Source organism: Aotus nancymaae, unplaced genomic scaffold, assembly GCF_030222135.1.
Source record: "Aotus nancymaae isolate 86718 unplaced genomic scaffold, 86718_ANA_hifiasm-v0.15.2.pri h1tg000089l, whole genome shotgun sequence".
Taxonomy (NCBI): domain Eukaryota; kingdom Metazoa; phylum Chordata; class Mammalia; order Primates; family Aotidae; genus Aotus; species Aotus nancymaae.
This window is the reverse complement of record NW_026988504.1, coordinates 17,132,721-17,150,011: the sequence shown is the minus strand read 5'-3', so window position 1 is coordinate 17,150,011 and position 17,291 is coordinate 17,132,721. Positions and strand designations below refer to the sequence as shown.

The following is a 17,291-nucleotide window of genomic DNA, read 5'->3' as shown; positions in this document are numbered from 1 at the left end:
GCCTGGCTAATTTTTTATTTTCTGTAGAGACAGGGTTTCACCATGTTGGTCAGGCTGGTCTTGAACTCCTGACCTCAGATGATCTGCCCGTCTATGTCTCCCAAAGTGCTGGGATTATAGGCATGAGCCACTGTGCCTGGCCATATTTTAAAAAATTTTTTTGAGATGGAGTCTCACTCTGTTGCCCCGGCTGGAGTGCAGTGGCGTGATCTCAGCTCACTGCAACCTCCACCTCCTGGGTTCAAGCAATTCTCGTGCCTCAGCTTCCCAAGTAGCTCGAACTACAGGCGTACACTTTCATGCCTGGCTAATTTTTGTATGTTTCTACTAAACATACAAAACATCTCTACTAGATGAGGTTTGACTATGTTGGTCAGGATGGTTTAAAAGTCCTGACCTCAAGTGATCCGCCCACCTCGGCCTCCCAAAGAGTTGGGATTACAGGTGTGAGCCACCATGCCTGGCCTAGGACTGTCTTATTTTTAACTTATTTATTTTGCCTCTGGGTCTCTGAGGCCAATCTCTCTGATGTTCAGTCTCTCTGGTGTTCCTACCCAGATCCTCTTTCTCTGAGAATTTGTTTTCATGAGAAACATCCCCTCCTTCATTTATCACCTGCATCCTGCTGTTAGCCTACAGCCTCCCCTTCTAATCCTGGGGAAGCTGACTTGACCCAGACTTGAGGCCACCCAGCTCCGCCTTCCATCCATGTTTGAAGATGTATAAAAGCTGGATGTGTGGCTGGAAGGCCATTTTCCCTCACTGTTCCAGTCGATAAACACCCATTATGTGGTACTAAATCTCAGAAAATTCCTAGTAATAAAAGAGTTTTTGATTTTAACAAAAATGGTATGGGACATTATTACCATGATAATTCCTTTCAGAATATTTGCCTCCCTGCAAAACTTGGAAGTAGAAAAAAATTCCTTTGACAATGCTTCTTTAAGATGGGAATGACTTACTTCCTTTTCCTCACTGTGAAAATTTAAACCTTCAACCAGACTTTAAAAACTAGAGTAGCTGACTCCATGTACCATCTTTTTTTTTTTTTTTTTTTTTGAGACAGAGTCTTTTTCTGTTGCCCAGACTGGAGTAGTGGCGTGATCTCGACTCACTGCAGTCTCTGCCTCCTGGGTTCAAGTGATTCTCCTATCTCAGCCTCTCAAGCAGCTAGGATTACAAGCATGCACCACCACGCCTGGCTAATTTTTTTATTTTTAGTAGAGACAGCGTTTCACCTTGTTGGCCGTGCTGGTCTCAAACTCCTGACCTCAAGTGATCCGTCTGCCTCAGCCTCCTAAAGTGCTGGGATTATAGGTATCAGCCACTGCACCTGGCTCCATGTACAGTCTTATCTCATTTTTAGAGCCAGAGACAGCAGATTAGTTATATGAAAGCTCGTGCTCCAAGGCTAAACTAACCTAGAATTGAGTCCTAGATCTGACACTTGCTAGCTCTGAGGTTGTGCAGAACACTGGCTCTCACTAAGCCTCAGTGTCAGTTGTAAAATGGGGATATTAATAGTTGTGAGGATTTCATGAGATTGTGGCTATCTATAGACAGGTTGGCAGGATGCTGGGCTCATGTAAATATTACTGCCAATATCCGTATGTCCGTCACCATTATTACAAGTCAATATCCACATTGCTGCCATCATGATTACTTCTTTACTCTCGAAGATGTTACTTCCTAGCCAGGGCCTGCTGGTCTAATCTCTGCCCTCTTTGCCTTCCTTTTGATGAGAAAAGAGGCATAGGCGAGCCTGCTTGCTCTAGCTGTACTTTGCAAAAGGGCCATTAGATGGGGCCCTGCCATAACCACTCAAGTCAGCAAGTGGCTCTGACTCTGGACTTTGAAACTGGGAAAAAGGTGTGAGAAGACTACTGAATTCTGTGAGTACTGCTCAGATTGATCAAATGAACCCATTGGCTCTGGTGTAAGAGGTGACCCAGGGGCCTAGTGTGGTGGCTCATGCCTGTAATCCCAGCACTTTGGAGGGTGAGGCAAGAGGATCACTTGAGCCCAGAAGTTGGAGACCAGCCTGGGCAACATGGCAAAACCCCATCTCTATACAAAAAATACCAAAATTAGCTGGGCATGGTGGTGTGCACCTGTAGTTCCAGCTACTTGAGAGGCTGAGGTGGGAGGATCACCTGAGCCCAGGAGGTCGAGGTTGCAGTGAACTGAGATCATACCACTGTACTCTAACCTGGATGACAGAGCAAGACGCTCTCTCTCTCGCTCTCTCTCTGTCTCACTCACACACACACACACACACACACACACTCTCTCTCTCTCTCTCCTGAGGTTAGTGGTCACTTGTAGAATGACTGGCACTTTTCCGGGGCCCTCCTCCTCCAGGCTAATGCTTTCCAGCCACACACCTCATTCATGATCAGTGATGACTGCTATTATTTACAGACCACCTGCCCCTGGCTTCACGAACGCCATGGACCACGCCCAGGACTCCACCTTGCCCTAGCTTATATCCACATCTTTGTGATTTCAGGGTCCACATGGGCAGCCCATCAACACTACAGGCCCAGCCTCCAAATTCCTTTTCCTTTCCTTCTCCTCTAATGACCTTCACCTCCATTCCACCTCTAACCACTTCCCTTCAAGCTACACGGGCTCTTGAATCTCCTGGAATTACTCCACTTCTGCAATCTGAAAGCTCTAGTTACTTTTGCTCCAGCCCCAACCTGTATTCTCCGACTCTCACTCCCAGGACGCTTTCTCCTTGACCTCACCGAACCCTCCAATCCCCAAGAGTCTCTGTTGGACTCCAAAGCTCATTTTGACCTTCACTTACTCAATTTTTCCATACTCTGCTGAACCTACCCTGAAGACAAATCCTGAATCAATTCAACCATTTCCTGTGCTCCTACACGCAGGCTGCAAAGCACAGCTGGGGAAACAACACAATTATTTAGGCTGATGGCACCACTCACTCAAAATTTCACCACACTGCCAAGACTTTCGAGCAATGCTCTGACTCTTCTCATCCATTTCCCATAAAGGTTATCTTTGACCTTTATGATCCTCCTTCAGCCCTCTTTCCTGACCCCTTCCTTTACAGGAGATGACCTTTCTTCCCACATGACTGGAAACCAGAGGCCTTCAGGCATGTGCTCGTCACTTTCTGCCCCTTCTATCCCTGTTTTCCCTTCTGCTTCAGAGGTTCATGAAGACCATTCACTTTTAGCTTCCAGGAGCAGACTCTTCCTCGTGTTTTCTTTCTTTTTGAGACAGGATCTTGCCCTGTCACCCAGGCTAGAATGTAGTGGCACAATCATGGCTCACTGCAGCCTCAACCTCTTGGGCTCAAGTGATCCTCCCCACCTCAGCCTCCCAAGTAGCTGTGACTACAGGTGAGTGCCACCATGCTTGCCTAATTTTTAAATTTTTTTGTAGTGACAGGGTCTCACTATGTTGCCTGGGCTGGTCTTGAGCTCGTGGGCTCAAATGATCTCCTTCCCCAGCCTCCCACTGTGCTGGGATTACGGGCATGGGCCACCCGGGGCCCAGCTGCTCTTCCTCTTGTAACTCCAAACTTTCACTGGCTACCAGCTCCTTCCTTAGTATTTCGCAGTGAAGTTAACGGATAACATTGTATCATTTGATGGGCCCACATTTGTTTCTTGTGTCCCATGCCTTGTCCTGGGTTTTAGAATCTATCCTTTCATTGACTTGCAACTGTTGTTGCTAATCAGAAGCCCACTATTAGGATGAGGGTTGTTCCTTTGTATGTGATCTGTCTTTCCTGTAAAGGAGCTCTTTGAAAAAATCTTTGATAATCTGTAGTTTCATGACAATATATCTAGGTATAGATTTATTTTTGTTAATCCCTTAGGATTTAGAGAGGTATTAGAGGGTAGCCAGGCTGCTTGGGGTCAAATCCCACCACCCAGTTGTGTGATCTTGGGCGAATTATACACATTCTCTCTTTTCCAGTTTATTCACATGCAAACTTCTCTTATCCCAGGGATATTAGAGGATTAATGAGTTAATGCATAGAAAGCATATAGAAGCACATATATGTGCTTGCTTCGGCGCACATATACTAAAATTGGAATGATGCAGAGAAGATGAGCATGGCCCCTGCGCAAGGATGAAACACAAATTCGTGAAGTGTTCCATATTTTTCAGTGGGGGGTGGGGAGTTGGGGAGGGATAACATGGGGAGAAAGGCAGCAAACCACATCGCCATGTGTGCACCTATGCAACAATCCTGCATGTTCTTCACATGTACCCCAAAACCTAAAACGCAATTATATATATATGTGTGTGTGTATATATATATATATATGCATGTGTGTGTGTGTATATATGTGTGTGTGTATATATATGTATGTGCGTGTGTGTGTGTGTGTGTGTGTGTGTGTATGGTTTTTCTTAAAAAAGAAAGCATATAGAATACTGCCTGGAACATAAGGCTAAATAAGTGTTTACCATTACTGTTATTACTCAAATATACTTTAAGGATTTGTGTCTCTCTTCAATTCTAGAAAATTCTCAGCCTTTATTGTTTCAAATATTGCTTTTCTGCTATTTCTCTATTGTATGGCTGGTGCAAAAGTAATTGGATTAAAAGTAATGGCAAAAACCACAATTACTTTTGCACCAACCTAGTATTTTTCTGCTCCTATGAGTTAATCACATGGCAACTCTCATTCCTTCCCAATTTAATTATTTATTTTAACCATTCTTTATATTTCTGTGCCATGAAATAGACTGTATTTCACAATACTATTAATATCTTCCAATTCACTAATTATCTCTTCAGTTGTATCCAGCCTAGTTTATCTTACCCACTCAGATTTCAATGATTCAGTCCCTAACTTTTCAAACTGGTTCTTTTTCAAACCTTGTGTTCTTGTTTCTTTTTTGTTTCTTAACTTCTCATTCTTTTAATATGAACATTATTTCTTTACTTTCCCCTCTGAGCAGCCCAACTATACTATTTTAATCAGGTCTATCTACAAAGTTATTTTCTTTGGCAGTGAATTTACATTCTGACTGTTGATACCTTGGCTGTCTCTATTGCCTTTGATTTGTGGGGTTGTTTTGAGGGGCAGGCTTTGTTGTTACTGTTGCTATTGCTGTTGTATTTTTCTCCACCTCCACTCCCTGACTCCTCACACCAATCTCTAGGTTTTACAGTTGCCTCCCAAAAGCAAAGCTAGTGCCGTAAGCCACTGTCATGAAACTAATCTTAGTTTAGTCATAAGGGATTCTTTTCAGGTTCCTTTCACCTGAAAGAATGAAGAGGGTGGGGGCGCCCTACGCCAGCCTCTTTTTTCCAACAGTGAGCCTGGCTGTGGTCCCCCAGTTTGCATTGAGTACTTTTAGTCCCATTGGCATAAAAGACCTACATCAATACCTGCCTGCCCCCCAGACCTGGAGTCCAGCCAATCCAGGTTACCCCCATCCTTCCGAGGTTTTGATCCACGAGTCCAGCTATATCACTTTGACTTTCTCTCTTTGTATTTTATCTGCCACTGCTCTGCGTTTGGAACAGAGAAGATGCATCAGAACATGAACCTCTTTTCCACAGAGATGGGAGATCTTGCAACGGCTTCTCCCTTCCACTCTAAGTCGCCTTCTGATCCGATTCTTTTCCTTCCTTACATAGCTAAGCATCAAAGGATACTGCAAACTGGCTTCTACCTCCACCATGTCACTTGTTTTCATGGTGAAAATGAGTCACTAGTGACCTTATCGCTCATTCCCACAGGACCTTTTAAGTTCTGTGTTCCCGAAACTCTGTTGCTGTTATTGGTGACAGTTTCTTCCTGATTGTTCTCACTTTCCAGGGCCTTTGTGACTCCCAAGCATCCCGATTCTCCTTCTAACTCTCAGAGCATTCCTTTCTCATCCATCTTTATGGGATGCTCTTCCATTTCCTTCCCGTTAAATGTCACTATTCCCCCAGGTTCCATCCTTGCCCTTCTTTCCATTTTATCCCTCAAGTATCCTTTGGTAATATCCTCCGTTATTACGCTTTCAAAACTACCTTTACGGCTTCTGAATCTGTATCTCTAGGTCTCAGCTTTGGATGTATATACCAAATGTCCTACTGGTTATTTCACTAAGTTTTCCATGAGTATTTCAAACTCAACTGGACAAAAGCTGACCTCATCAACCTTGCCTGTCTCAGTCTGTTTGGGCTGCTATTTGAAAATGCCATATACTGGGTAGTGTGTGAACAAAAGAAATTTATTTCTTGACTGAGCCACCGCGCCTGGGCAGATAGCATAATCTAGTTGTGTCCTCACAGGGTAGAAGGGACAAGGGGTCTATCTGGGGCCCTTAAGGCCTAAGCACCTTCAAAGGCCTCACCTTCTAATGCTATCACCTGGCGGGGGGGGGGGGGGCGGCGCTTAGGAGTTTAACATAGGAATTTGGCAGTGAGGGGCATCATAGCATTTCCTAAACTACTTTAAAAAAACTCCTTGTCTTAGTTGGTGGCACCAACACCCGTTCGTGACAAAAACCTGAATTATCCCAGTCCCCTGAGCCAATTGCTCCATCCCAACTAGGCACCAATCTTTCTCTCTCTTCCTAATTCTCTCCTCCCTGTTTCAACTGTCACTGCTTTAAATCTCGAGCTGCATTCTCTACCACCTGATCTACTGCAAACATCTGTGTTCTCTACCAGTCTCTCCCTGCATCACGATCCTGTCCTTCCATCCTGACCCTCTAGCGTGTGTCCTCCGTAGAGCCTATCACGTTGTTTTGACCTATCGCATCGTCTTGCAATGGTAGTACCTGCCTCCTCCCACCAGCCTGACAACTCCTGGTGCCGAGTAGATGCTTCACAAGTGTTTCTTGTACAATGAATTAATGTGCCATTAAAATCATCCTGCCTTTTTAATGTCAAATAAAGGACTTCTCAAATTTCCACTAGGAAGTTAACACAAAGAGATTAAGGAAGATAACTTTTTTTTTTTTCTTTTTCTTTTTTTATTGATCTGGTGCCTCACTCACTCTGTCTCCTAGGCTGGAGTACAGTGGCGTGATCTCAGCTCACTGCAACCTCCACCTCCTGTATTCAAGTCATTCTCCTGCCTCAGCCTCCTGAGTAGCTGGGATTACAGGTGTGTGCCACCACACTAGGTGAATTTTTGTATATTTACTGGAGATGGGGTTTCGCCATGTTAGCCAGGATGGTCTCGAATTCCTGACCTCAAGTGAGCTACCTACTTTGGCCTCCCAAAGTGTGGGGATTACAGGTGTGAGCCACCATGCTTGGCCTGAGGAAGATAACTGATAGTTACTAAACATCTATGATATGTCTGGAACTATGATAAATGGCTTATATCAATTATTTGGGGCCAGGCATGGTGGCTCATGCCTGTAATCCCAGCAGTTTGGGAGGCCGAGGTGGGAAGAATGCTTGAGCCCAGGAGTTCAAGATCAGAGTGGACAATATAGGAAGACCTTGTCTCTATTAAAAACAATTAAAAAATTAGCCGAGCATGGTGGCAAGTGCCTATAGTCCCAGTTATTTGGGAGGCTGAAGTGGGAGGATCACTTGAGTTCGGGAGGTGGAGGTTGCAGTGAGCTGAAATTGTGCCACTGTACTCCAGACTGGGTGACAGAGCAAGACTCTGTCTCAAAAACAAACAAACAAACAAAAATGTTCAGAACACTATCATTTTAAAAACAAACCCAAGGAAGTATAGAAAATCAAGGGGAAGAACGTTTAAACCATAAGAATTTACTCAGCCTCTGGGGAATGAGGAACACCAAGGGAATAGTCGGTCTTGAAACCAGATGACTTTACATTTTTATCAGTTTAGAAAAAAAGTTAGAAACAACATGAGCAAATCTCGGTTTCTTCAAAACAAGGCTGATCTTCCCATCTCTCAAGGCAGCTGCTGACTACCCTTGAGACAACATGGGACGCTTCAGGTACATTACCCCAACTTTGCCTCAGGAGAAGCCTGTTAAAGTCTCTGAGAGTTCTGCCCCATAAAGCCACTTCTTGACTTTGTCCAACGTAACTAAACACCTGCTATCTGTAGAGGCACTGGTTTGCTACAAGATAAAGCATACAGAGTTGTCCTTTACATGGGACGTTCCTGTTTGCACAAGTGTATAATGATTACTGTCGCCCATTGTACATTCTGTTCCTTGACATGGTGAAAATTTACAAAGTGGGTTCCAGAAAGAAGCCACAGCTTCAGAGCAGTTAGAGAAGAAATCTGACAAAAAAATATTAAAAATCTACCCAGAGGGAGTCACTAATTTTTTTATCCTTAAGAATACTAGAGATATTTTTTCCCAAGAGTAAGATTTTCTCAATGCAAGAACAAATATTAGAACTAGGGAACAGGCTGGGCACGGTGCCTCACGCCTATAATCCCAGCACTTTGGGAGGCCAAGGTAGGCAGATCTCCTGAGGTCAGGAGTTTGAGACCAGCCTGGGCAACATGGTGAAACCCCATCTATACTACAAATACAAAAATTAGCTAGGCGTGGTGGCACACACCTGTAATCCCATACTTGGGAGGCTGAGAGAGGAGAACTGATTGAACCTGGGAGGCAGAGGTTGCAGTGAGCCAGGATTGCACTGCTGCACTCCAGCCTGGGTAACACAGTGAGACTCTATCTCAAAACAAACAAACAAAACAATAACAACAAAGAGAAATAGGGAACAGTATGCAGGTATGTAAACTTTTAGCCAAAGCAGAATGTTACCACCTGTGAGTACCACAGGATCACTTTTTTTTTGAGACAGAGTTTCTCTCTGTCACCCAGGTTGGAGTGTAGTGGTGTGATCTCGGCTCAGTGAAACCTCTGCCTCCCGGGTTCAAGCGATTCTCCTGCCTCAGTCTCCTAAGTAGCTGGGACCTACAGGCACCCACCACGATACCTCGCTAATTTTTTTATTTTTAGTAGAGATGGGGTTTTACCATATTGGCCAGGCTGGTCTAGAACTCCTGACCTTGTGATCCGCTGGTCTCGGCCTCCCAAAATGCTGGGATGACAGGTATGAGCCACTGTGCTTAGCCAGGATCACTTTTTTTTTAAAAAAAAGCAATACTTTTTTTTCTATTTCAAACTGTCACCAAAAGCCCTCGACAAAGGCATACCAGTGTACAACTGGTGTATCTGGTTTAACATTATCTATTCCAAGAGACCCAGATGGCTCTAGGCAAATATAGCTGGGTGCTGAAAACAAAGCTTCACCCATAGATCAAAATTAAGTTACTAGGAAAAAATCAGTCTTTCCAGTGTCCTTCATTCCCGAGGACGTTCCTTAATATGTTTCATATTTCATTTCAATAATTCATGCTAGTTTTGACATCCCAACCAAGGTGATGTTGAGTTCAGAACAAACCCAATCTCATGATAGATTTCTGAACCTTGGTAGGAGTGATAATAAAACATTTCAGCACCAAATGGTCAATTATTTTGTTTTATCCAAGGATCTCTTCCACGATGGCATTTTGCTGATGCTTTTCAACATCTATTTATTAATAATCTGATCGGCACAGCTAAAGATAATTAAAATTACTCTAGATAATGGTCTGCATATTCCAAAGGTATTTATGATCATCTCTTCACATGACTGGGAACAAGATGAAACATTTTCAGATGAAGCTCCAGGAAGTTTATTTATTTTTTTGACAGAGTCTTGCTCTGTCACCCAGGCTGGTATGCAGTGGTGTGATCTTGGCTCACCACAACCTCTGCCTTTCAGGTTCAAGCGATTCTCCTGCCTCAGCCTCCTGAGTAGCTGGGATTACAGGCATGCACCACCACACCCAGTTAATGTTTGTATTTTTAGTGGAGATGGGGTTTCTCCATGTTGCCCGGGCTGGTCTTGATCTCCTGACCTCATGATCCGCCCGCCTCGGCTTCCCAAAGTGCTAGGATTACAGGCGTGAGCCACTGCACCTGGCCCCATGAGGTTTATATTTAACAAATTTATGTACCAAATGGCCATAAAAATAAGATGGAATATAAATACGGCTTCAATCTGTATTAGTGGAGCAATAGGATTTAAATATGATTTAATAGCTTCATATTACTCAGACAGAATTGCCATTAGTCTCAGAAGATAAAGTATGGAATTTGGTGGGCAACAGCTGACACACTGCATGGTTAAAAAGCAGAGCCTGTGTACAAGCAGGGGAGCAGATGGACGCAATGCTTTTAGCGCATCAAAAGGCAAAAACTGCTTTAAAATCATGTCCATTGGAAATCACTAACTTTTTTTCTGTAAGCTCAGCTCCTATTATCCCCTCGCCCCACATTTTTTAAAAAAACTAAAATACTAGCTGAGACTTTGTCCTTGAAGGTATATCAGATAGATGGCATCCAGGGATTTTTAGTAAGGAATCCATTTTACAAAGATGATGGCTCTGAACGTACGAGGAGAAGATTCAATGGTTCCCTTTTCAGAGCTCTATCAAGGCATTTGCATGACTAGGAAGCCAGCCAGTGCCCTGGAAAAAGTTAACAACTTTCCAGGCCTGAACAACTGAATAGCTTATTATTCAATGACTTGACTTTGGCAGAATTCAGTTCAGTGTTCACATTTGATATGCAAACACTATTCAGTATTGAAATGCACTTATGATGTACATCTCAATATCCTATGCAAAAGGAGTATCATGCTGAATTAATTCATTGAATCTAAGATGCCGCCAATTATATCACTGAAAAAGAAAAAATGCTGCCACTTGTAATTGTGACATGCCATCAACTCTAACATGCATTCCATTTTTAAGGTTGTTAAAACATGAAGAACAATGGCCGTGTTAAAACATGGAATGTCTAAAATGTGTACCAAGCCCTATCCTGTGCACTTTTCATGCGTAACACATTTAATCCTCGTAAGTACCCTATGAGTGGAAACTATCATGATGCCCATTTGACAGGGGCACAAGGAAGTGAAATAACATGCCTTAACTAGCTGCTAAAGAGTTGACTTGGGATTCAAAGACACCTGGTTTGACTCTAGCATCTACAGCCTTCATCCTTTCTCTATTCTGCCACAATCCTGTAGATGATTAACTTGGAACAACAACATAGATGGCTCTCACCTCTTGGAACAGAGCTGTGACAAGCAGGATCCCTTACAGGTGAGTTAAACCCAAGGAAGCACTGTGTCTGAAACCAGAATCCCCAACCTCCAGGCAGGAGGCCATGAGGCAGAGGGTCTGCTGCTTGTACCAGTGACCACTCCTCTCTCCACTTAGGAAAAGTGAACTCAAAAGCCCCTAGAGATGTATCAACTGATGTCCGAGGATGCCTCTGGATGCTGAAAAACGAATAGGGACTGCGGACTTCAGAAACCTGAAAACTTGGTACTTTCCCTCCAAAAGGACACCCCAAATTGCACTGAGCTCCCCATTTGTGGATCTCTAAGAGTCCAACTCTGAAGTGGTTCCATGAGGCATAACTGAAGTGAAAGAGAAAACAGAACTATGGTTTATGAAGCATTTGATATGCAGCATCTCACTGAATCCTCCCCATTCTCTCTGAAGTGGGTGCGATTTTCCCCTTTACACAGCTGGGGAAGGTCAGAACAGCAAAGTCCCGTTATCACTCGGCTGCAGAGCCCTGCTTTGGACTCTCTTTGGTCAAAGGCTGGTGATTTCTCTGATTCTAGTACATCATCCTACTCACTGGGCCTGGCCAGCTGCTAGCTTTTGGCAGATTCCTCAAGTGGCCTCCACCAAAATGCTCCAAGACCCAAGGCTGCTGTCCATCCTCTGACATGAGCAATCCACCCACCAAGGCACCACCCACTGGACTCAACAAACATAAACACAAAGCTCTAGGTAAATAAACAGCAAAGCTGGGCCTATTTTTTTTTAAGTGACATACACTGTCCCCATAGTAATTATGAGGGGAAAAGAAGCCAGACATTTAAGAAACAACTGCAAAGCCAGTGACTGAGGCTAACAATGGATCACAAAGTACTGGAGAAGTTTGCGTTTCATGGAACAGAAGGCTCAGATGAATAGTTTCCTTTTTCAGAACTCAAAAGACCAATATCAAGAAGAATATGAAAACTCATATAAAAAACATGGCTCATTCCTGTAATCTCAGCACTTTGGGAGGTCGAGGAGGGCAGATCACCAGCCTGGCCAACATGGTAAAACCCCATCTTTACTAAAAATGTAAAAGCTAGTCGGGTGTGGTGGCAAGCGCCTATAATAATCTCAGCTACTTGGGAGGCTGAGGCAGGAGAATCACTTGAACCCGGGAGGTGGAGGTTGCAGTGGGCCAAGATCATGTCACTGTACTCCAGCCTGGGTGACAGAGGGAGACTCCATCTAAACAAACAAAACAAAAAACCAAAAACAGCCACACTCAAACATATGCAATTATTTTGTCATATTTGATTCCGATCCTGTCCCTACTTAAAAAAAAAAAGAGAAAATTTGACACTTAGAGTTGAAATTCCTTCCTCTTCCACACCTGGCTGACAGCTATCATAAATTTATTGTGAACCTGGTTCACATTTTAAAATAAACTTTACATTTTATGCAACATATAAATGCATCTGCATCCATAAATAAGATAGTCTTAAATGATTTTAATGGTTTCCATGATCAGGTTTGTAAACTACTTTTGGAGTTTATTTTTAAATATGGAGTGACGTAGGAATCTATTATTTTCTTTCTTTTTTTCTCTTGAGACATGGTCTTGCTCTGTTGTCAAGATGAGTGTAGTGATGCCATCATGACTCACTGCAGTTCTGACCTCCCAGGCTCAAGTGATTCTCCTGCCTTGGTCTCAGAAGTAGCCGGAGCTACAGGCCCGCATCATCATGCGCAGCTAATTGTTTTTATTGTTTGTAGAGATGGGGTCTAGCTATGTTGCCTGGGCTGGCCTCGAACTCCTAGACTCAAGGTACCCTCTTGCCTTGGCCTCCCAAAGTGCTGGGATTACTTGCACAAGCTAAGGGGTGCCTGGCCTATTATTTTACTTTTCCTTGTGAAATGTCAATTAACTTAATGTCATTTACTGAGAAAGTTATCTTTCCTTCCCACTGTTTGGAGACACCTTATCTATTATGTATCAAATTCACATCATCAGCTTACGTGTATTTCTATCTTTGTGCCAATATCAAATACGATGAACCTCACCTCTTTGTTCTTTGTTCAAAATTTGTCTTAGCTATCTGTGGACTTTTATTTGTCCATTTAATTTTACGATTTATGACAATCCTGTTGAGATGTTGATTGGAATTACATTTAATTTGGAGAGTGATTTAGGAAATCACTTACTTCTTTACAGTATTTAGTCTTTTGATCCATGCACATGGAGTATTTGTTGTTTGTTCAGGTCTTTGTTATGTCCTTTAATAATAATTTTGCCTAGAAAAGTTAGATTTGTTCTTAGGTACCTTAAAGTTGTGTTGCTATTGATAATGGGATTAGTATTTTCTAATTATTACTTATATACGGAATATTACTGATATTTGTATGTTGATCTGATATCCAGTAACCCTTCTGAACTCCATCGTTTTAACTATTTACTATTCCATTTAAGATAATTTGTAAATTCTCTTAGGTTTTCAATTTATACACACTGTCTGCTTATAACAAAATTATTTTAGCTTTGGTTACATTCTTTATGCCATTTTTTTTTGCTGTTTCAATTTTAATTAAAAAAAAATCATTGTGCTGGGTTGTGGTGACTCTCTCCTATAATGCCAGCACTTTGGGAGGCTGAGGTAGGAAGATTAGTTGAGCCCAAGAGTTCAAGACCAGCCTGGGCAACACGGTGAGATGCCCATCTCTAAAATAATAATAATAATAATAATAATAATAATAATAATAATAATAATAAGTCAGGCATAATGGTGAGCTCCTGTAGTCGCAGCTACTAAGAAGGCTGAGGTGGGGAGGACTGCTTGAGCCCAGGAGGTTGAGGCTGCAATACGTCGTGATGGTGCCACTGCACTCCAGCCTGGGTAACACAGCAAGACCCTGTCTCCAGAAAAAATTTAAACAAATAAACAATTGTGATTTTAAATAATGTAATGTCAAACATATCAAAAAATTGAAAGAATATTAAAAAGATCAAGAAATATCAAAAAATTGCTGAACACCCTTTACCCAGATTCTCTAACCGTTAACATTTGCTTCTTTTGCTTTGTCTTACAGATTTGAGAGAACATTGCAGATCTATCTATCCCGTGACTCCTAGATATTTCAGGGTGAATTTCCTAAGAACAAGGACATTCTCTTATATAACTACGGCACAATGATCAAAATCAGGAGGTTTAACATTGCTATGATACTGTTATCGAATCTTCAGTCCCTATTTAAATTTTGCCAATTACCCAGTAATATCCTTTGGGCTCTTTTTCTCCAGTTCAGGTTCTAGTCCAGGATCAGACTGCATTTAGTTGTCTTGTCTCTTTAGTCTTCTCTACTCTAAAATAATTCATCAGCCTTTCTTTGTCTTTCATGACCTCAACAATTTTGGAGCGTATAGGCCAATTATTTTATAGAATCCCATCAGTCTGTGTCTGTGTAAAGTTTCCTTATGATTAGATTCAGCTTATGGGTTTTTTTTTTGGACAAGAATAACACAGAGGGGATGCATCTTTTTCAAGACAGCATATCGTTTCTGCTACTGTTTTCTTCCAGGATTGATAATGTTACAAACGTTGGTTAAGGTGATATACACCAGGTTTGTCTATTGTAAATTTTGTTTTTTTTTGAGATGGAGTTTCACTCTTGTTGCCCAGGCTGGAGTGCAACGGCACGATCTTGGCTCAGTGCAACCTCCACCTCCCGGGTTTAAGTGATTCTCCTGCCTCAGTCTCCCCAGTAGATGGGATTACAGGCGCCTGCCACCATTCCCAACTAATGTTTTTGTATTTTTAGTAGAGATGGGGTTTCACCATGGTCTTGAACTCCCGACCTCAGGTGATCCACTGGCCTGGGCCTGCCAAAGTGCTGGGATTACAGGCGTGAGCCACTGTGCTCGGCCGTCTATGTAAAATTATTTCTATTTCCCCTTTCCATTAATAAGTCATTTGCAGAGAAATACTCTTAGTTCATATAAATATCCTGTTCCTCATCAAACTTTTCACACATTAGTTTTAGCATTCAATGATGTTTACTATTAAATCAATTACTATTATGATGGTTGCAAATGGTGACTTTCTTCTACATTTAGGCCCTATGGTTGTATATTGCCTTACGTTATACAAAAAATAGTTTCAGTACTTCTAGCCCATACTACAGTAAGAAACAAACTTATGATTTAGAATTCAATATTTATTTGCAATACTCACTGTCTTCAGACTGAGGGTATATAGTCAAAGTGCTGTGTAATTGAGAATTACTTGGGGAAGGTCTTTTGTTCTCCTTTTCTGTGTGGTTATTTTATGTCTTTTAAAATACAGTTAGGTTCATTTATTTCTGTTCTACTTCTTTTTTTTTTTTTTTTAAAGATGGGGTTTCACCATGTTGGCCATGCTGGTCTCAAACTCCTGACCTCAGGTGATCTGCCTGCCTTGGCCTCCCAAAGTGCTGGGATTACAGGCATGAGCCACCACATCCAGCCTATTTCTGTCTTACTTCTATTTTAGTATCTTCCATCACATCAAACCCCCGCCTAATCCCTGATGATTTGGTTTCATTATTTTTGATCTGGGAAAACATTAACATGATTTCAAAAGTTTAATGATTCAAAAAGGTATACTCCCAGAAGTAGTGCTTCTCTCTCCATCTCCACCCTGATCCCATACACAGCCCCTGTAGGAAGCCAATCTCATTATTCTCTGATTTGTCCTCTCTGCATTTCTTTCTTTTTTTTTCTTTTTTGAGACGATGTCTCACTCTGTCACCCAGGCTGGAGTGCAGTGGCGTGATCTTGGCTCACTGCAACCTCCACCTCCAGGGTTCAAGCAATTCTCCTGCCTCAGCCTCCAGGCATGTGCCATGACATCTGTTTTTTTTTTTTTTTTTTTTTTTTTTTTTTTTTTTTGTATTTTTAGTAGACACAGGGTCTCACCAGACTAGCCAGGCTGGTCTCAAGATCTCGACCTCAGATGATCCACCTGCCTTGGCCTCCCAAAGTGCTGAGATTATAGGCATGAGCTACTGCGCCCGGCACTGGTGGTGATATTTTGAAACAGTGTGAATATCCTGTTCCCTAATACTTGTTTTGCTCAATGGTCTTAGCATCAATTGATGACTTTTTTTTTTTTTTGAGTCAATTATCACCACAGTGCTTACAAAATGGTCATTCAGATCTTGACACTTGGTATTGCCTCTCTAGCTCCAAACTCCAGTTTCCCGACCGTGATTCAGCACTGGGTCTTTGCTGACACTGCTTTTGACCAGTTTGGTTAACTGTCTCCCTCACCCTTGATACTGGCACAGCAGCGTAGGCAGGTCTTTTTGGATTTATCATAGCACCCGTGAACCAGGTCCAGACAGAAAGCAGACACTACTTTAAGATGTCTTCTACTACTAATGATTATCAGCAGTAAGTTCTAGCTTCTCTGAATGTAGAGGTAAGCTGTGTTGTCGCTATACCTCTGAGAATCAGAAAGCTAGCCCTTGTGTTGGATAAAAATTCTTTTTTCAGGACTGAGCGTGGTGGCTCATGCCTGTAATCCCAGCACTTTGGGATACCGAGGCGGGTGGATCACGAGGTCAGGAGTTCGAGACTGGCCTGGCCAGCACGGTGAAACCCTGTCTTTACTAAAACACAAAAAATTAGCCAAGCGTGGTGGCACACACCTGTAGTCCCAGCTACTTGGGAAGCTGAGGCAGGAGAATTGCTTGAACCCGGCAGGCAGAGGTTGCAGTGAGCCGAGATCATGCCACTGCACTCCAGCTCTGTGCAACAGAGCTGGAATTCGCCTAAAAAAAAATTTATTTTCGCTTATGTCAAATTGTACCACAAATAGCAGTGGCTGCATCTTAAGGCATCAAACATGATCTGTTTTCCATTGTCCTCAAAATGATACCATTAGACACAGATTGAGTAAGGACATTGACTTTCCACTTCACAGACCTAAGTAGATAATAATCCTTCTAAACTGCAAATGGGAGCATTTTGTGCAGCCTCCTTTTTAACAGGTGCTGACTTATTAGAGAAAATTGCAGATTTTGTAGGTGGCTGGTTATAATAATCTAAGGTTAAAAACAGCACGATAGAAGTTTGAAGACATCAGAGATCACGTCTAAAAATAAAGCAAATGCTTTTCTTCTTTCTGTAATCCTCAATTAGAAGCCATTTAAGGGAAAGATAATCAGCTCCAGAGACCTGTAAATATGGATTCTGCAGTTCCC

The 17,291-nt window shown here is 42.4% G+C and overlaps 1 protein-coding gene and 1 non-coding gene across 2 annotated transcripts in view; one reads left to right on the top strand and one right to left on the bottom strand.

Moving 5' to 3' along the window:
• The window catches only part of PITPNC1 (phosphatidylinositol transfer protein cytoplasmic 1), a 321,334-nt gene that overhangs the window by 89,633 nt on the left and 214,410 nt on the right, over positions 1-17,291 (bottom strand). The window lies entirely within an intron of this gene.
• Positions 4,041-4,146, top strand: LOC135271768 (U6 spliceosomal RNA). The gene has a single exon (XR_010339896.1). It is a non-coding gene; the product is annotated as a U6 spliceosomal RNA (small nuclear RNA).